The sequence below is a fragment of the Salvelinus namaycush genome, chromosome 9, assembly GCF_016432855.1.
Source record: "Salvelinus namaycush isolate Seneca chromosome 9, SaNama_1.0, whole genome shotgun sequence".
NCBI classification, from domain to species: Eukaryota; Metazoa; Chordata; class Actinopteri; order Salmoniformes; family Salmonidae; genus Salvelinus; species Salvelinus namaycush.
The window spans coordinates 21881435-21899169 of record NC_052315.1 but is presented as its reverse complement, the minus strand read 5'-3'; the positions used below and the strand labels follow the sequence as shown (position 1 = coordinate 21899169).

Here is a 17735-nt window from a genome sequence, read left to right as displayed (position 1 = left end):
AGCTGGAATAATTAATTCTCTCCTCTATTATTCTGACATTTCACATTCTTAAAATAAAGTGGGGATCCTAACTGACCTAAGACAGGGAATTTTTACAAGGATTCAATGTCAGGAATTGTGAAAAACTGAGTTTAAATGCATTTGGCTAAGGTGACTAACCTTCTGACTTCAACTGTATGTAATGCTTTAAATCTAATATTGCACTAAATCCCCATGGATGACGTGTTATTATGTTTGAGAAATAATGCCCTACATAGATAATTGACAGGCAGTAGGCCTAGGTTTACTTTGTTGGCAGTACATGATTTCCCCCTGAAAATGGAAGACTAGTATGTAGCATGGGGGGTATCATCCAGTGGCATGGTAATGCCATACTGTTTGGAGTGTTCTGTGACCAAGGTTTCTTCTTCTTAGGCTTTACTGTTAGTGAGGTATGAATGCTCTGGCGTCTGGAGCATGTTTGAACGAGCTAATCCTTATGAACATTTTAATTTCTCTAGAACCAAGTGTGTTTGAAATGGATTAGGCTGTGTTGTTTTGCTGCATGGACAATGAGGATGAAATGATTCTCTTTGAGAGGCACATTTGTTTTATCTCACACAAGACTAAAGCGGTCTTGTTCTTTGACCAGTCTTAAATGTTCACATTCACCATACAACAGGTGGATGCATGATATATCCATATATTAGTATGTATCCATTGAATTCATCAAGTTCTCTATAGAGGAAGTGGCAAAGACACGGTTTTGTACTTTTGCTGTCATAGGAATGCTGTTGGTGTTTTATTTGTGCTTCGCTTTTAAGATAAAGACCTTCCTATCACAGTGCTATCAGTAACACCCTTTTCGCGCAGTCTCAGAAATTGTATATTTTATATTTCCTTTCATTACTCCTGCTAAGGCTTGGGCGGTATGCCTTATATACCAGGATATTTGGAAATAGCCACGGGTGGTTTTTCACTACCGTCAAAACTATTTAATTGAAGTTTTTCAATACTGTAATGAAACAGCAGGGAGCAGGTCTCGAACCCTCGACCTTCCAGCCCGCTATCGTCTGTGCCTCAAAAGCATGCTCGTGCGGCAGAGTCGATATCCGTGCTTATAAACCCAGGGTCGTTACACTACTCCCTCCTTTCAAAGAGCGCGTCCTCGCGCTAGCTTGCGACTCTACATCTTACAGGAACGTGCTCACCGGTCAAGCACACGCTCTGTCGTGGATGCAAGGTCCGATCACTTCTGACACCAATGTAATGAAACAGCAGGGAGCAGGTCTCGAACCCTCGACCTTCTAGCCCGAAGTCCTGCGCGCTATCGTCTGTGCCTCAAAAACATGCTCGTGCGGCAGAGTCGATATCCGTGTTTATAAACCCAGGGTCGTTACAATACATTTTAATATTTGTAGCTTATCAAGATAATACCTGCAGTCAACTTGTGCAATACGTTAGGGAACAAAGCAGATGCGTTCTTCATTTCACCTGTCACATTATGAAGCTCACCGTAGTTCCCCAGAATAGTTGAGCCAGTCATGTGTTTGTTTATATATAACTAAGCACAACCGGAGAAAGCTGGAGCTGGTGAGTTCAGCTCTGTATTTGGTTTAACTTGCTAGTTAGCTAAGTAAGTGGCTGAATTAATAAGGAGACGGGTTATCATATAGTGTTAGCTTTCTGCCGTGTTTGAGAAGTCAAAGCGCTTTGGATGAGTTATCTGTACAGCTGCTACTCCTGCTATCTAGATTTATTTACGTTAATTCTTTCCGTAATTTCTTCCGTTCTCCGACCGTCTACTCCTCCCCCTATTCTCCGAGCAGAGCAGGAAGGTCCGTTGCCCTAGCGACTCCACACAGACACAGATATAGCTTTATGAGCTGGATTGCTTGTCTTTGCAATTTGTTTATTTTTGTTTGCGCTCGTTGGCATTATTTAGATAGCAGCCTCTGTTGAAATTCGCTATTCGTTTGTGCTAATTTTGTTATCATTCTGGTAATAGATGTCCAATGGAGTTTCTTTTGCATTTTTAGCAACTCCTTGTGTACTAATAGCATAATTCCCGGGATGAGAGAAGGACGGTATGACGATATGAAAACCAGGACACCGCCCAACCCTACGCACCCTGGGCGCACATTTGTGTGTGTGTGGGAGGATGTGTGTAGGATTATCTGTCAGTCTGCCTCACCTCATATTTGTCCTCTATATAACTTACCTATTTTAGTACCCTAAGAAGAGACTATTTGTTTTCATCCATTAGGCTAATTGTCTTTTCTCTGTACTTAGTAAGGCTGTTCTCTGTAGATTCTTTATCTTCCATAATGGAATGCAGAGGCCATGGTCAGCAGTCAGGCTGCATTTTGTACCTAAAACCACTAGCCCAGTACTTTGAAGTCTTTGAAGGTTATTTGAGCATTAGACATGTTGAAATATGCCATGCCAAATCCATTTGCTGTCCCTCCATGGTCTCTCAGAAATCGTACACTTAAGAGAGTGGGAGTGAGCCAGCACATGTTCACAAAAACGTGGGCAAGCTATGAAAAGGAGGCTACCTTTGAGTGATGTCACTCCTCCCACACACCCCTGCTATGCTTCAAAGGAAGATGGAGGGCCTCGTTTAAATCCGACCTAATTAAAAGCACAGTGGAGTATAGAGATGGGGGGGGGGAATCAATACAGTTTCATATTGCGATATTTCTGAACGATATTATATCGATATATAATTTTTTGTTACTGTAGGTCTAGTCAGCTGTACCTACGCCACAACTCAGGTATTTTTAATTCTATGGCTTGTTCTCCATCTTTTTAAATAGTGAGCCAGCATGTTTTCAGCACTTTTATTTCCCTAAACAATTAAAACTCCTTTTCTCATGCTCTCTCTTGTCTCTCTGCAGTAGACATACAGTATAGTGAGCAATATGTTTGAAACATCAAATCGCAGTATCGAATTGCAATACATTTAGAATTGTGACAAACGTAATACATATTGTATCGGCACCTAAAGTATTGTTATAATATCATATCGTGAGGTCCCTGACAATTCCCAGCCATAGTGGAGTATAGAGTACAGTACATGGAGTTGTGTACAGACAGACAGATGGAAGGACTGTCAGTGTTTTCACACATTTTTATTCAACATAATTCAAAAAGATTGAGGCATACTATACAGTATGTGAGTAAGAGGGGGAGGTGACTGCCCAGTGTGGAGTGCATCATTTATGATTCATGTTGCATGTGGAAGTGCCATCTGTGTGAGGCCCTTTTTAAAGGCAGTGTGTACCAGTGTACCAAAGTACCCATGCCTGCCCCTTACCTGGTTGAAAGATGGTTTATCTTTGAGTAAACATGGCTGTGCTTTGCCTGCTTGAATGTTGAGTGATCGATCCGGGTGGGTTTGTTCAGCTGAAGTATATTACTGGACCCTGATTTCTCCGTATCTCTTTGGACAAATCTTTAAACCCAACCGGGTGTCTCTCTGCTGAGGTCCGCTTTACGAGATCTGAGAGCTGGATCTAGGAAATAAACTGTCATCAAATGGCATATAAACATCTTCAGCTTCTGCTTTGCTTCCAGATCTATATTTACTGCTAGGCTATCTATGATCCTGTGCTGTTCTCTGAGGATTGGCTTCACAGTGATCCGTGTTGGAGTTAACTCACTGATTGCACGGCCACCTTGTCAGTCATGCAGAAAACCAACCGAGTACTCCATTAAAAGTCACTCTATCAGTTGAAAAGATGAAGTCAGAAATCACTGCGTACATCAAATGTTTTGAATCTGGAGGCGTTTAGCTTCTCCATGGCATAGCAGCAGCACACTGTGTGGATAGCATAATGTGCACCGAGGTGAGGAAGCCACTTCATGGATGACTGGGAAAGATACAGTATATAGTCCAATAGGTTTTGTGTTTCAGAACCATATGTAAAAAAAAACACAGACATAATGTTATGATGAATGTGGTATGCTCCCTTTTGTGAACATTGGGTAAACATGAAAACATCACAGTCAAGAACAGTAGGTTGGTTATATACTGTTGCATAGCCTTTAGCAAATCAAATGTGATGATTTTAAGAAAGACAACTACCTTGTCCATACATTTTGGGGTTGAAACAGTTGCTATTGTATTTTATGCTCTGCCAACTAGGACAGTGAGTGGCCAGTCCAATAACCTCCCTGATGACCTTGAGGGATTAAAAAGCTTTTTGTTCACCATTACTACTGGGATGGAAATGTCTGCATGCATGACCGACCCTTTATATTACTCATTATGATTTCCAATAACATTAGCTACCATTATGTCCCCTTTTTAAATTGACAACAAAAAGCATACTCCTTCATCCTGTCGTCCACCCCTAGTGAAAATATATTATGGATTTGACTTCGGCCCCGTGTAGAGAGAGCCTGTCACGTTGGTATGAAGAGATTCGGGAGACAGACGCAGGATTGCGTAATAGTTTTTTTTATTAAGCCCAAATTACGGCGTGCCGTGCAAAGGCACGGGGCCGAAGTCCAAACAAACACGTTACAAAAGCACAGTGTTGAAACCCAAACAAAAGAGCGAGGAGTACCTTGAATAAATAACACACGCGCACAACGATTAACACACGGGACGAGACCTGTAATCATCTGCGCAATCCACAAGGGCACGAAAGCCCAAAACACACAGCACAGGTACTCACACCCACCAACGGACATTGTAACAATAATCGACAGCCCAATGGAAACCAAAGGACAGACTTATAGAAGTACTAATCAGTGGGAATAGGGGACAGGTGTGCGTAATGAAAGTTCCGGAGGGATCCGTGACAGTGCCCCCCCCCCCCCCCCCCCCCCATGATGTGGCGCAATGACATCAGCCTCGAGGACGATAACTGGAACGCAGTGCGGGTCGATCAGAATCCGATGCAGCAGCCGAAGTAGCGTCGTCGTCAGACGAACCAGTAGCAGTGGCGTCAGACGGACCGGTTGTGGCGGCGTCGGACGGGCCAGTTGTGGCTGCTGAAGTGGCGTCGTCGGACGGACCCGCTGTGGCGACGTTGGACGGCCTAGTTGCAGCTGCCGAAGTTGTGGCGGCACCGGACCGACCAGTCGCAGCGTCGTCGGACAGGCCATTCCCGCTGTCTCCCTTAATGATTGATTATTCTGTCACTATGGCATGAAGGATCGGGAGACAGACGCAGGAATGCGTAATAGTTTTTTTTATTAAGCCCAAATTACGGCGTGCTGTGTAAAGGCACGGGGGCGAAGACCAAACAAACACGCAATAAAAACACAGGGTTGAAACCCAAACAAAAGAGGGAGGAGTACCTTGAATAAATAACACACGCGCACAATGATTAACACACGGGACGAGACCCATAATCATCTGTGCAATCCACAAGGGCATGAAAGCCCAAAACACACAGCACAGGTACTCACACGTACCAACAGACATTTTAACAATAATCGACAGCACCATGGTGAACAAAGGGCACAGATATACAAATACAATCAGTGGGAATAGGGGCCAGGTGTACATGATGAAAGTTCCGGAGGGATCCGTGACAGAGCCTTATGCTATTGTCCCCTTTGTGGTATGTGTGTGACCCCTAATATGCATTATGCCGGGGGCAGCACTGTTTATGAAATAGGTAATAGCACAGATCAATTGCAGATGGTCAGTGATGGCCTAATTATTAAAAACCCAGATACTGTATGTGTGTTCGTTTTCCAGTTCGCAATATCCCCTTATCTAATTGTACAGAACACAATGTTCACTGTAGATAATGGATAGGTCATATTGTGTCATGTTACAGAACTAGCTCTTACTGAATTTATACAACTATTAATCTCTCAATGTGCAGAATACATGCATTGAGTTCCTGTTTAATCGTTGTTGCATTCCTGTCTGTTTATTAACATGATCCATGTCATTCTCATTCAACTCGTCAACCTCAGTGGTATGTGCGTCATATGCCTGCTGCCACCCCCTTCTGTGGAGAACATGAGCAAAGACTGGACCCTTCATTTATCTATTGTAAAGAATTAATGCACATATGTTCTGTGAAATTGCATCTGATGACTTAAAGCATGTGCCAAACTCATTCCATGGAGGGCCGAGAGTCTGAGGGTATTCACTCCTCCGTTGTACTTGATTGATGAATTAAGGTCACTAATTAGTAAGGATCTCCCCTCACCTGGTTGTCTAGGTCTTAATTGAAAGGAAAAACTAAAACCCTGCAGACACTCGGGCCTCCATGGAATAAGTATGACATGCCTGACTAAAAGGGTAACTCTCAACCCCAATACAATGCCATACAACTCTCATTCCGTGGCCTCCAACTGCTCTTAAATGCAATTAAAACTAAATGCATGCTCTTCAACCGATCGCTGCCCGCACCTGCCCGCCCGTCTAGCATCACTACTCTGGACAGTTCTGACTTAGAATATGTAGACAACTACAAATACCTAGGTGTCTGGTTAGAATCTCCTTCCAGACTCACATTAAGAATCTCCAATCCAAAATTAAATCTAGAATCGGCTTCCTATTTCGCAACAAAGCATCCTTCACTCACGCTGCCAAACATACCCTCGTAAAACTGACTATCCTATCGATCCTTGACTTCGGCGATGTCATTTACAAAATAGCCTCCAACACTCTACTCAGCAAATTGGATGCAGTCTATCACAGTGCCATCCATTTTGTCACTAAAGCCCCATATACTACCCACCACTGCGACCTGTATGCTCGCGTTGGCTGGCCCTCGCTTCATATTTGTCGCCAAACCCACTGGCTCCAGGTCATCTATGTCTTTGCTAGGTAAAGCGCCGCCTTATCTCAGTTCACTGGTCACCATGGCAGCAGCCACCCGTAGCACGTGTTCCAGCAAGTATATTTCACTGGTCACCCCCAAAGCCAACTCCTCCTTTGGCCGCCTTTCCTTCCAGTTCTCTGCTACCATTGACTGGAAGGAATTGCAAAAATCACTGAAGCTGGAGTCTCATATCTCCCTCACTAACTTTAAGCATCAGCTGTCAGAGCAGCTTACAGGTCATTGCACCTGTACATAGCCCATCTGTAAATAGCCCACCCAACTACCTCATCCCCACATTTATTTTTTATATATTTTTTTCTCCTTTGCACCCCAGTATCTCTACTTGCACATTCAAGTAGAGATGGCCCACATTCAAGTAGAAATGGCCCTGGTCTCTAAACTAGATTTTGGTCATTGCGGGAATTCACGTACATTTCCTGTTGTAGATTATTCTATAGTCTCATGGGCCAAACAGTACGTTAAGCAGTTTCTATAATAATCCATATTTATTTATTTTTGAGTGACATAACAATATTTACCATTTGGAGCTTCCCTTTGAGTCAATGTTTTGTGTTCCTCTACTCAACTGGTAGTAAGCACAGGGGAGGCTAAATAATGTTTTGGACATTTTCTTACCATCTATCACTAAAGTGTTTAATTGCTAAATTGTAATTATTTCGCCACTATGACCTATTTATTGCGTTACCTCCCAAATCTTACTTCATTTGCACACACTGTATATAGACTTTCTATTGTGTTATTGACTGTATTTTTGTTTATTCCATGTGTAACTCTGTGTTGTTTGTGTCACATTGCTTTGCTTTATCTTGGCCAGGTCGCAGTTGTAAATGAGAACTTGTTCTCAACTGGCCTACCTGGTTAAATAAAGGTGAACTAATAATCTTAACACCTTGTTAGGTTCTAATTATTAGAGTAAGAACTCGACGGACACTATGAAAGCTTAAACCAAGTTTATTTATCCCAAAGGATCAAACAGCTGTACAGACGACGACATATTTACACAAGCACTGATATTTAACCCTTTCTCCTATGCTGAGTCTCTTCCTACATATCTGAACAGTCAATGCATCTCTGTTGCTAGACAGAACCTTAGTGATATCTGTTCTTCCTCACTTCATCTGACCTGACCTCAGCCCCAAAGTGCTTACTCCTCCCCAACTCACAGCTGTCATGGTGACTGGTACCAGACTGTGTCTCTTCTCCTCCCAAAGGATCCCTCCCATAGGATCCCTGATGGCTAACGTAATGTAAACGTTATACATTACCTTCTCTCCCTCAGTGACATGAATACGTTCCAGTGGTCTTCTGGTAAGTATGCTTTAGTGAGAAAATGTTGGGATCAGGTACAACTACATTTATGCACCCCCAAAATGAATATTTATCAGCAATTTCCCTCACCTACAACTTCGCACCTGAATTAATGTTTTTTTTTTTTTGAAGGGGTTTGGCAAAGGCTGAAAATTTCTCAACGTCAACAGTGAAGAGGCGACTCCTGGATGCTGGCCTTCTAGGCAGAGTTCCTCTGTACAGTGTCTGTGTTATTTTGCCCATCTTAATTTTTTTTTTTTATTGGCCAGTCTGAGATATGGCTTTTTCTTTGCAACTCTGCCTAGAAGGCCAGCATCCCAGAGTCACCTCTTCACTGTTGAAGTTGAGACTGGTGTTTTGCGGGTACTGTTTAATGAAGCTGCCAGTTGAGGACTTGTGAGGCGTCTGTTTCTCAAACTACACACTCTAATGTACTTGTCCTCTTGCTCAGTTGTGCACAGGGGCCTCCACTCCTCTTTCTATTCTAGTTAGAGCCAGTTTGCGCTGTTCTGTGAAGAGAGTAGTAGACAGCGTTGTACGAGATCTTCAGTTTCTTGGCAATTTCTCGCATGGAATAGCCTTAATTTCTCAGAACAAGAATAGACTGAGTTTCAGAAGAAAGTTATTTGTTTCTTCCCATTTTGAGCCTGTAATCGAATCCACAAATGCTGATGCTCCAGATACTCAACAAGTCTAAAGAAGGACAGTTTTATTGCTTCTTTAATCAGATCAACAGTTTTCAGCTGTGCTAACATAATTGCAAAAGGGTTTTCTCTTGATCAATTAGCCTTTTAAAATGATACACTTGGATTAGCTAACACAACGTGTCATTGGAACACAGGAGTGATAGTTTCTGACAATGGTCCTCTGTACGCCTATGTAGATATTCCATAAAAAAATCTGCCGTTTCCAGCTACAATAGTCATTTACAACATTAACAATGTCTACACTGTATTTCTGATCAATTTGATGTTATTTTAATGGATGAAAAATGTGATTTTCTTTCAAAAACAAGGACATTTATAAGTGACCCCAAACTTTTGAACGGTAGTGTATATCGTGAATTGCTCATAACTAAAAAATAATTGAGATATGATTTTTGGGCCATATCACCTAGTCCTAAATGGATCTTCATGTTGTTTGTTAAACTGTAAAGTTTGTAAACTATCTGTGGTTGGTTGATGGAATCTGGCCTTACCCAATTCTTGTTTCACTATAGATGAGTGGGTAACAATCCTCTCTGCCACCGTGCCATCTACAAACACGGTCTGCTCTTTCTCTCGCTCTCTCTCTCTCCCTCTCCCTCTCTCTTGCTCTCTCTCCCTCGCTCTCTGAGGAGCCTTAGCCTGCCTTTTGAACACGGCTTCCAGACCGCTTTGAAATATTGATCAATCCACCCCTTTCTCTCCCCTAAAACACCATCTTCTGCTGCAACTCACTGATTTGTTTTTAGGGACATATAGATATATAGTGTATTTCCACTATTTAATCAAATCAAATTTTATTTGCTTTTTGAACAACAAGTGTAGACTAACAGTGAAATGCTTACTTACTTTTCCAACAATGCAGAGTTAAAGATAAAAAATATAAAACACAAATAGTGACGCGAGGAATAAATAATGAATAACAATAACGAGTAAAAATAACATAGCTATATACAGGGAGTACCAGTACCGAGTCGATGTGCAGTGTTATGAGGTAGCTATGTAAATATAGGTAGGGGCAAAGTGACTAAGCAACAGGATAGATAATAGACCGCGCTGTAGCAGCAGTGCATAGATTAGTAGCAGCAGCATATATGGTGAGTGTGAACGTGTGAAAGTGTGTGTGGCATCAGGATGTACACTATACAGTTGAAGTCAGAAGTTTACATACACCTTAGCCAAATACATTTAAACTCGGTTTTTCACAATTCCTGACTTTTAATCCTAGTAAAAATTCCCTGTTTTAGGTCAGTTAGGATCACCACTTCATTTTAAGAATGTGAAATGTCAGAATAATAGTAGAGAGAATGATTTATTTCAGCTTGTATTTCTTTCATCACATTCCCAGTGGGTCAGAAGTTTACATACTCTCAATTAGTATTTGGTAGCATTGCCATTAAATTGTTTAACTTTGGCCCAAACATTTTCTATAGGATTGAGGTCAGGGCTATGTGATAGCCACTCCAATACCTTGACTTTATTGTCCTTAAGCCATTTTGCCACAACTTTGGAAGTATGCTTGGGGTCATTGTCCATTTGGAAGAACCATTTGCGACCAAGCTTTAACTTCCTGACCAATGTCTTGAGATGTTGCTTCAATATATCCACATCATTTTCCAACCTCATGATGCCATCTATTTTGTGAAGTACATCAGTCCCTCCTGCAGCAAAGCACCCCCACAACATTCTGCCGCCACCCCTCACGGTTGGGATGGTGTTCTTCGGCTTGCAAGCACCCCCCTCTTTCCTCCAAACATAACGATGGTCATTATGGCCAAAGAGTTCTATTTTTGTTTCATCAGACCAGAGGACATTTCTCCAGAAAGTACGATCTTGGTCCCCATGTGCAGTTGCAAACCGTAGTCTGGCTTTTTTTATGGCTGTTTTGGAGCAGTGGCTTCTTCCTTGCTGAGCGGCCTTTCAGGTTATGTCGATATAGGACTCGTTTTACTGTTGATATAGATACTTTTGTACCTGTTTCCTTCCAGCATCTTCACAAGGTCCTTCGCTGTTGTCCTGGGATTGATTTGCACTTTTCGCACCAAAGTACGTTCATCTCTAGGAGACAGAACGCGTCTCCTTCCTGAGCGGTATCACGGCTGCGTGGTCCCATTGTGTTTATACTTGCGTACTAATGTTTGTACTGATGACCGTGGTAGCTTCAGGTTTTTGGAAATTGCTCCCAAGGATGAAACAGACTTGTGGAGGTCTCCCCAAAAAATTTTGAAGTCTTGGCTGATTTCTTTTGATTTTCCCATAATGTCAAGCAAAGAGGCACTTAGTTTGAAGTTAGGCCTTGAAATACATCCACAGGTACTCCTCCAATTGACTCAAATTTTCCAAGCTGTTTAAAGGCACAGTCAACTTAGTGTATATAAACTTCTGACCCACTGGAATTGTGATACAGTGAAATAATCTGTCTGTAAACAATTGTTGGAAAAATTACTTGTGTCATGCACAAAGTAAATGTCCTAACCGCCTTGCCAAAACTATAGTTTGTTAACAAGAAATTTGTGGAGTGGTTGAAAAACTAGTTTTAATGACTCCAACCTAACTGTATGTAAACTTCCGACTTCAACTGTTTATATATAAAAGTATGTGGGACACCCCTTCAAATTAGTGAATTTGGCTTTCATCCACACCCGTTGCTGACAGGTGTATACAATCGAGCACACAGCCATGCAATATCCATTGACAATCATTGGCAGTAGAATGGCCTTACTGAAGAGCTCAGTGACTTATAACATGGCACCGTCATAGGATGCCACCTTTCCAACTTTCAAATTTCTGCCCTGCTAGATCTTCCCCGGTCAACTGTAAGTGCTGTTATTGTGAAGTGGAAACGTCTAGGAGCAACAACAGCTCAGCCACGAAGTGGTAGGCCACACAAGCTCAGAGAACAGGAGCGCCGAATGCTGAAGCGAGTAGCGCTTAAAAATCGTCTGTCCTCCATTGCAACACTCACTACCAAGTTCCAAACTTCCTCTGGAAGCAACGTCAGCAGAATTACTGTTTGTCGGGAGCCTCTTAAAATGGGTTTCCATGGCCAAGCAGCCTCACACAAGCCTAAGATCACCATGTGCAATGCCAAGGTGCTGACTTGTTGCACCCTCGACAACCACTGTGATTATTATTATTTGACCATGCTGGTCATTTATGAACATTTTAACATCTTGTCCATGTTCTGTTATAATCTCCACCCGGCATAGCCAGAAGAGGACTGGCCACCCCTCATAGCCTGGTTCCTCTCTAGGTTTCTTCCTAGGTTTTGGCCTTTTTAGGGAGTTTTTCCTAGCCACCTTGCTTCTACACCTGCATTGCTTGCTGTTTGGGGTTTTAGGCTGGGTTTCTGTGCAGCACTTTGAGATATCAGCTGATTTAAGAAGGCCTATATAAATACATTTGATTTGAAGTGTCAGCTGGAGTGGTGTAAAGCTCACCGCCATTGTACATCAGAGCAGTGGAAACGTGTTCTCTGGAGTGAAGAATATGCACCATCTGGCAGTCTGACGGATGAATCTGGGTTTGGCGGTTGCCAGAAGAACGCTACCTGTCCGAATGCATAGTGTCAACTGTAAAGTTTTGAAGAGGAGGATTAATGGTCTGGGGCTATTTTTCATGGTTCGGGCTAGGCCCCTTAGTTCCAGTGAATGGAAATCTTAATGCTACAGCACACAATAACATTCTAGATGATTCTGTGCTTCAAACTTTGTGGCAACAGTTTGGGGAAGACCTTTTCCTGTTTCAGCATGACAATGCCCCTGTGCACAAAGAGGGGTCCATACAGAAATGGTTTGTCTAGATCGGTGTGGAAGAATTTGACTGGTCTGCACAGAGCCATGACCTCAACCCCATCGAACACTTTTGGGATGAATTGGAATGCCGACTGCGAGCCAAGCTTAATCGTCCAACATCAATGGCCGACCACACTAATGCTCGTGGCTGAATGGAAGCCATTCCCCGCAGCAATGTTCCAACATCTAGTGGAAAGCTGAAGTGGAGGCTGTTATTTTATTTTTTAAATGTTTATTTATTACAAAAAACACAAGGAAGGGGTAACATTAAAGCATTAGAACATGAAGGACAAACAATACAGCATCAAGACACATATAAACTCATATTTATATATAAACTCATACACCCTGTACCATGGAATCGGTACATCAAAAATCTCTTCAACTATTTTGCAAACTGTATGGCACAGTTGTCAACATCCTGGTCCTCAAATGAAACTGGTATACTTTCCTATTTATGCTATTTTTATTCCTTCGCCAGTTTTGATTCTTTATATTGGGCAGACAGACCAGTTCCCTACCTCCTCCCGCTGCCACCCGCCTCCTCCATTTTTGGGGCAATGCTGTAATCAATTGGATTGAGCAGACCTTCCCATACAATTCTGATAACTCCACGAAGGACATAACTCTACCATTACAATTTACAATATCATTTAACAACAAAAACCCTTTTCAAACATCTTTCCCATAAATACAGGTATTTTATCAACCAGCACATTTGAGTTCAGCCATAATATTTGTTCTTTTCAGGGGGATGAAATTGAAATTGTAGCCAGCTCTGCAATGCTTGTTTGAAAAAGACAGATACTTTTTTCAAAGTATCATTTTCAATTAATTGAAAATGAGACATGGCAATCTGCACAAAGGCAAAAGGCCATTTTTAAACAATGGATGAGCTTTTCTTATTAATCTACTTGAGAACTATTTAGGGTTCAAATAAAACTTTTGAATGAGTGAGGCTTTTAGAGAGAGGTTTAGTGCTTTTATATTTAATAATCTCAACCCACCCAATTCATATTCATTATATAGATAGGCTCGTTTTATTTTGTCTGGTTTAGCGTCCCAGATAAAGCGAAATATTTTTTGCTCATATGATTTGAAAAACGAATCATCAGGAGTAGGCAGCGCCATAAGTAAGTGAGTAAACTGAGATATGACTAAGGAGTTAATCAGGGCAATTTTTCCATAAATAGACAGGTATTTACCTCTCCATGGTTGCAGGATCTTGTCTATTTTTACAAGTTTTCTATTGAAAGTCATCGTGGAGAGCTTATTTATATATTTTGTGATATGAATACCGAGTATGTCTACTTCATCATCAGCCCATTTTATAGGTAAGCTGCAGGGTAATGTAAAAGTTGTATTTAAGGATCCAATACGTAATATTGTACACTTATCATAATTAGGTTTTAGTCCAGAGAGCACAGAAAAGTTATCTAGATCTTTAATGAGACATTGCAGGGATCTAGCTTGCGAACTTAACATAAAACTTGAGTCATCGGCATACATGGACACCTTTGTTTTTAAGCCTTGGATTTCTAATCCTCTGTTGTTATTTGATCTGATTTTAATAGCTAGCATTTCGATGGCCATAACGAATAGATATGGTGATATGGTAACTCCTCTTGACAATTCAAAACTCTCCTGAGAAGTAGCCGTTTTTTACTATTTTACACCTGAGGTTGCTATACATTATTTTAACCCAAAATCCAGGCATTTATAAAAAAAATCCAGTCTTTATCAAATGCCTTTTCAAAATCCGCTATGAATACCATTCCTGGCTTCTTATATGTTTCATGATGTTCTATTATTTCTAGTAGTTGTTGTATATTATCTCCAATGTATCGTCCATGTAAAAAACCTGTCTGATCAGGATGAACAATACCTGGTTAAACCCTTTTAATTCTGAGTGCTATGCATTTTGCTAGTATTTTTGCATCACAACATTGAAGTGTAAGGGGCTTCCAGTTTTTTAGATATACTGGGTCTTTATATCTTGTTTTAATAATAGAGAAATCAGACCTTCCTGCTGAGTACCTGACAGACTACCATTTCTATAGGAGTAGGTAAAACAATCTAACAATGGAGCTTTAAATATATCAAAAAAATACTTGATATACCTCTACCGGTATGCCATCAAGCCCTGGGGTTTAATAGCCTCAAGAAGTTCTTCTTCTGTAATTTGGCCTTCGCACTGATCTTTCTGTACATTTGTTAATTTTCAATTTTTTATATTATTTGGAAAGAATTCCTTACCGTAATCTTCATTCAGTGTGAGAGGATGAGACGGAAAAGAGAATCTACCTAAAATAATCCTCTTCCTCTTAAAATATAATTCGGAGAATCATAGTTTACTATTTTTTTTTTTTTTTTTTTACCTTTTATTTAACTTGGCAAGTCAGTTAAGAACAAATTCAAATTTTCAATGACGGATTAGGAACAGTGAGGGCAGAACAGATTTTTACCTTGTCAGCTCGGGGATTCGATCTTGCAACCTTTCGGTTACTAGTCCAATGCTCTAACCACTAGGCTACCTGGCGCAGCAAAAGGGGGACAAACTCCATATTTATGGCCATGATTTTGGAATGAGTTGTTCGATGAGCACACAGTTTTGGTAATGTAGTGTATGTGTGTGCATATTATTTGATTGTGGGCGTATGTACTGGGTGTGTACTGTGTATGTGTGTGTGTTGGGGTGTCAGTGTAAGAACGTGTGAGTGTGTGGGTAGAGTCCAGTGTGTGTGTGTTGGGGTGTCAGTGTAAGGATGTGTGAGTGTGTGGGTAGAGTCCAGTGTGTGTGCATAGAGTTATTGCAAGAAAGTAAAAAAGGGGGTAAACGGGTAAAAGGGTAAACGCAGGTAGTCAGGTTAGCCATTTGATTGGCTATGTAGCAGCCTTGTTTAGCAGTCATATGGCTTGGAGGTAGAAGCTGTTCAGGGTCCTGCTGGTTCCAGACTTGGTGCACTGGTACTGCTTGCCGAGTGGTAGTAGAGAGAACATTCTATGGCTTGGGTGGCTGGAGTCTGACAATTTTTTGCCTTCTTCAGACACTTTTTGGTATAGAAGTTCTGGATAGTGGGGAGCTTAGGCAGGTGACCTTCACGTTCTTGGGCACAGGGACTATGGTGGTCCATTTGAAAGAAGTTAGAATGGGTTGAAAATGTCAGTGAAGCCACTTGCCAGCTGGTCAGTGCATGCTCTGAGTAAGCGTTGTGGTTTTCTGTCTGGCCCCACGGCCTTGCAAATGTTAAAAGGTCTTGCTTACATCTCTACGGAGAGAGAGATCACACAGTCGTCCAAACAGATTTTGCTCTCATGCATGGTTCAGTGTTGCTTGCCTCGAAGCGAGCCTAGAAGGCATTTAGCTCGTTTGAAAGGGTCGTGTCGCTGGGCAGCTCCCTGCTAGGTTTCCCTTTTTAATCCCTGATAGTTTGCACGCCCTGCCACATCTGTTGAGTGTCAGAGACGGATTACTAGGATTCGATCTTCGTCCGGTATTGACGCTTTGCCCGTTTGTTGGCTCGTTGGAGGTCGGAGCGTGATTTCTTATAAGTGTCCGGATTAGTGTCCCGCTCCTTGAAAGCATCAGCTCTAGGCTTTAGCTCAGTGCGGATGTTGCCTGTAATCTATGGCTTTTGGTTGGGATATGTACGTACGGTCACTGTGGGGACGACGTGGTTAATGCACTTATTAATGAAGCCGATGACTGATGTGGTAAACTCATCAATGTTATTGGATAAATCCCAGAGCATATTCCAATCTGTGCTCGAGAAACAGTCCTGTAGTTTAGCATCCGCTTCATTGGACCACTTCCATCTTGAGCACGTCACTGGACATCATGTGTGTTATTCTATCAGGTATGAAGTTAAGACCCAGATGGAGACAACGTCGAATTAACAATGGTTTAATAATCCAACAGGAGCAGGCAATAGACAGGTCAAGGTCGGCAGGGGTCAGTAAAACAGAGGTAGGGCAACGGTACCAGACAGCAGGCAGGCTCAGGGTAGGCAGAGGTCAATGATCCAGAGGTGGAGCAAAGGCACAGGCTCAGAGTCAGGACAGGCAAGGGTCAAAACCAGGAGGGCGAGAAAAAGAAAGACTGGGGGGAAAAAAACAGGAGCTGAGGCAAAAATGCTGGTTGACTTGACAAACAAGACAAACTGGCAACAGACGAACAGAGAACACAGGTATAAATACACAGGGGATAATGGGGAAGTTGGGTGACACCTGGAGTGGGGTGGAGACAATCACAAAGACAGGTGAAACAGATCAGGGTGTGACATATTCATGTCATGTGTCTGGGGGAAGTCTGAATGTACTTTCATCTCTCTGGTTTCTAATAGAAAATAAAAATCTGGGAATCTAATTCAATAACAATGACACTGAATTAGTGATCTAATTCTAAGAAAAAGTGTTGTGGTGATTGAAACAATATTTAAATAATTTATATAAATTACATATTTTTGTTGTTGTTGTTGTATTTTTCAGTTCTTTCCGCAGTTGTAGTATCTCCCTTATCCCCCTTCTCTCTCTTGGTTCTTGCTGATATTTTATTCATTGCATGGCTGATGAAGTGCCTGATAGACTGTAGAGCACTGTGGATGATCCTGAGCAGTTCATTTCTTGGTTTAGTTGGCAGCTGGCAGATGAAGGGCGTGTGACGATTGGCGTTTACAGCCTTCATTCTGCTAGCCCCAGTTCTATGGTTCTATACATCTTTCAACAAATCCCTGAATAACCTCCTCATTGACCTGTAAACCTCAACACTTGCAGAAGTGGAAAAATAGGCCAGTTTCCAGGACACTGCAGTAGTTAGAAAAGTTCCAACGGTGTATATTTTATCTCTATAAAACGATCCTTTTGTATTGACCTCCCAAATGTACTTTTCTTAGAAAAGTATTAAGGCACTTTATGATTGAATCTACCTCTGTAGGGTGCGCTAAGATCAATGGCAACTGCTGTCTAATAGCGTCTGTTTGAACCTGAAGCAGTAAGGTGGCAGTGAGCTTGGTGGGTATCTGTGCAGACAGCCCCCAGGCTCCGTGACACTCATTGATATGCAGCAAGAGCCTCTGAACGGGGTAAACAAGGGAGAAGGCGTCACACAGCCAGTGGAATATCTCAGGAGG

General features: G+C 41.9%; 1 protein-coding gene across 2 annotated transcripts in view; it reads left to right on the top strand.

Moving 5' to 3' along the window:
- The window catches only part of LOC120053817 (NT-3 growth factor receptor-like), a 56493-nt gene that overhangs the window by 5253 nt on the left and 33505 nt on the right, over positions 1 to 17735 (top strand). Inside the window, exon 1 of one of the 2 annotated variants that reach the window (XR_005477548.1) lies at positions 1478 to 1572. The exons of the other annotated variant lie outside the window; for it this stretch is intronic. The gene's annotated coding sequence lies outside the window, so the exon portion shown is untranslated. Of the gene's footprint in view, positions 1 to 1477; positions 1573 to 17735 lie in introns of those variants that run through there. 2 annotated transcript variants of the gene reach the window in all.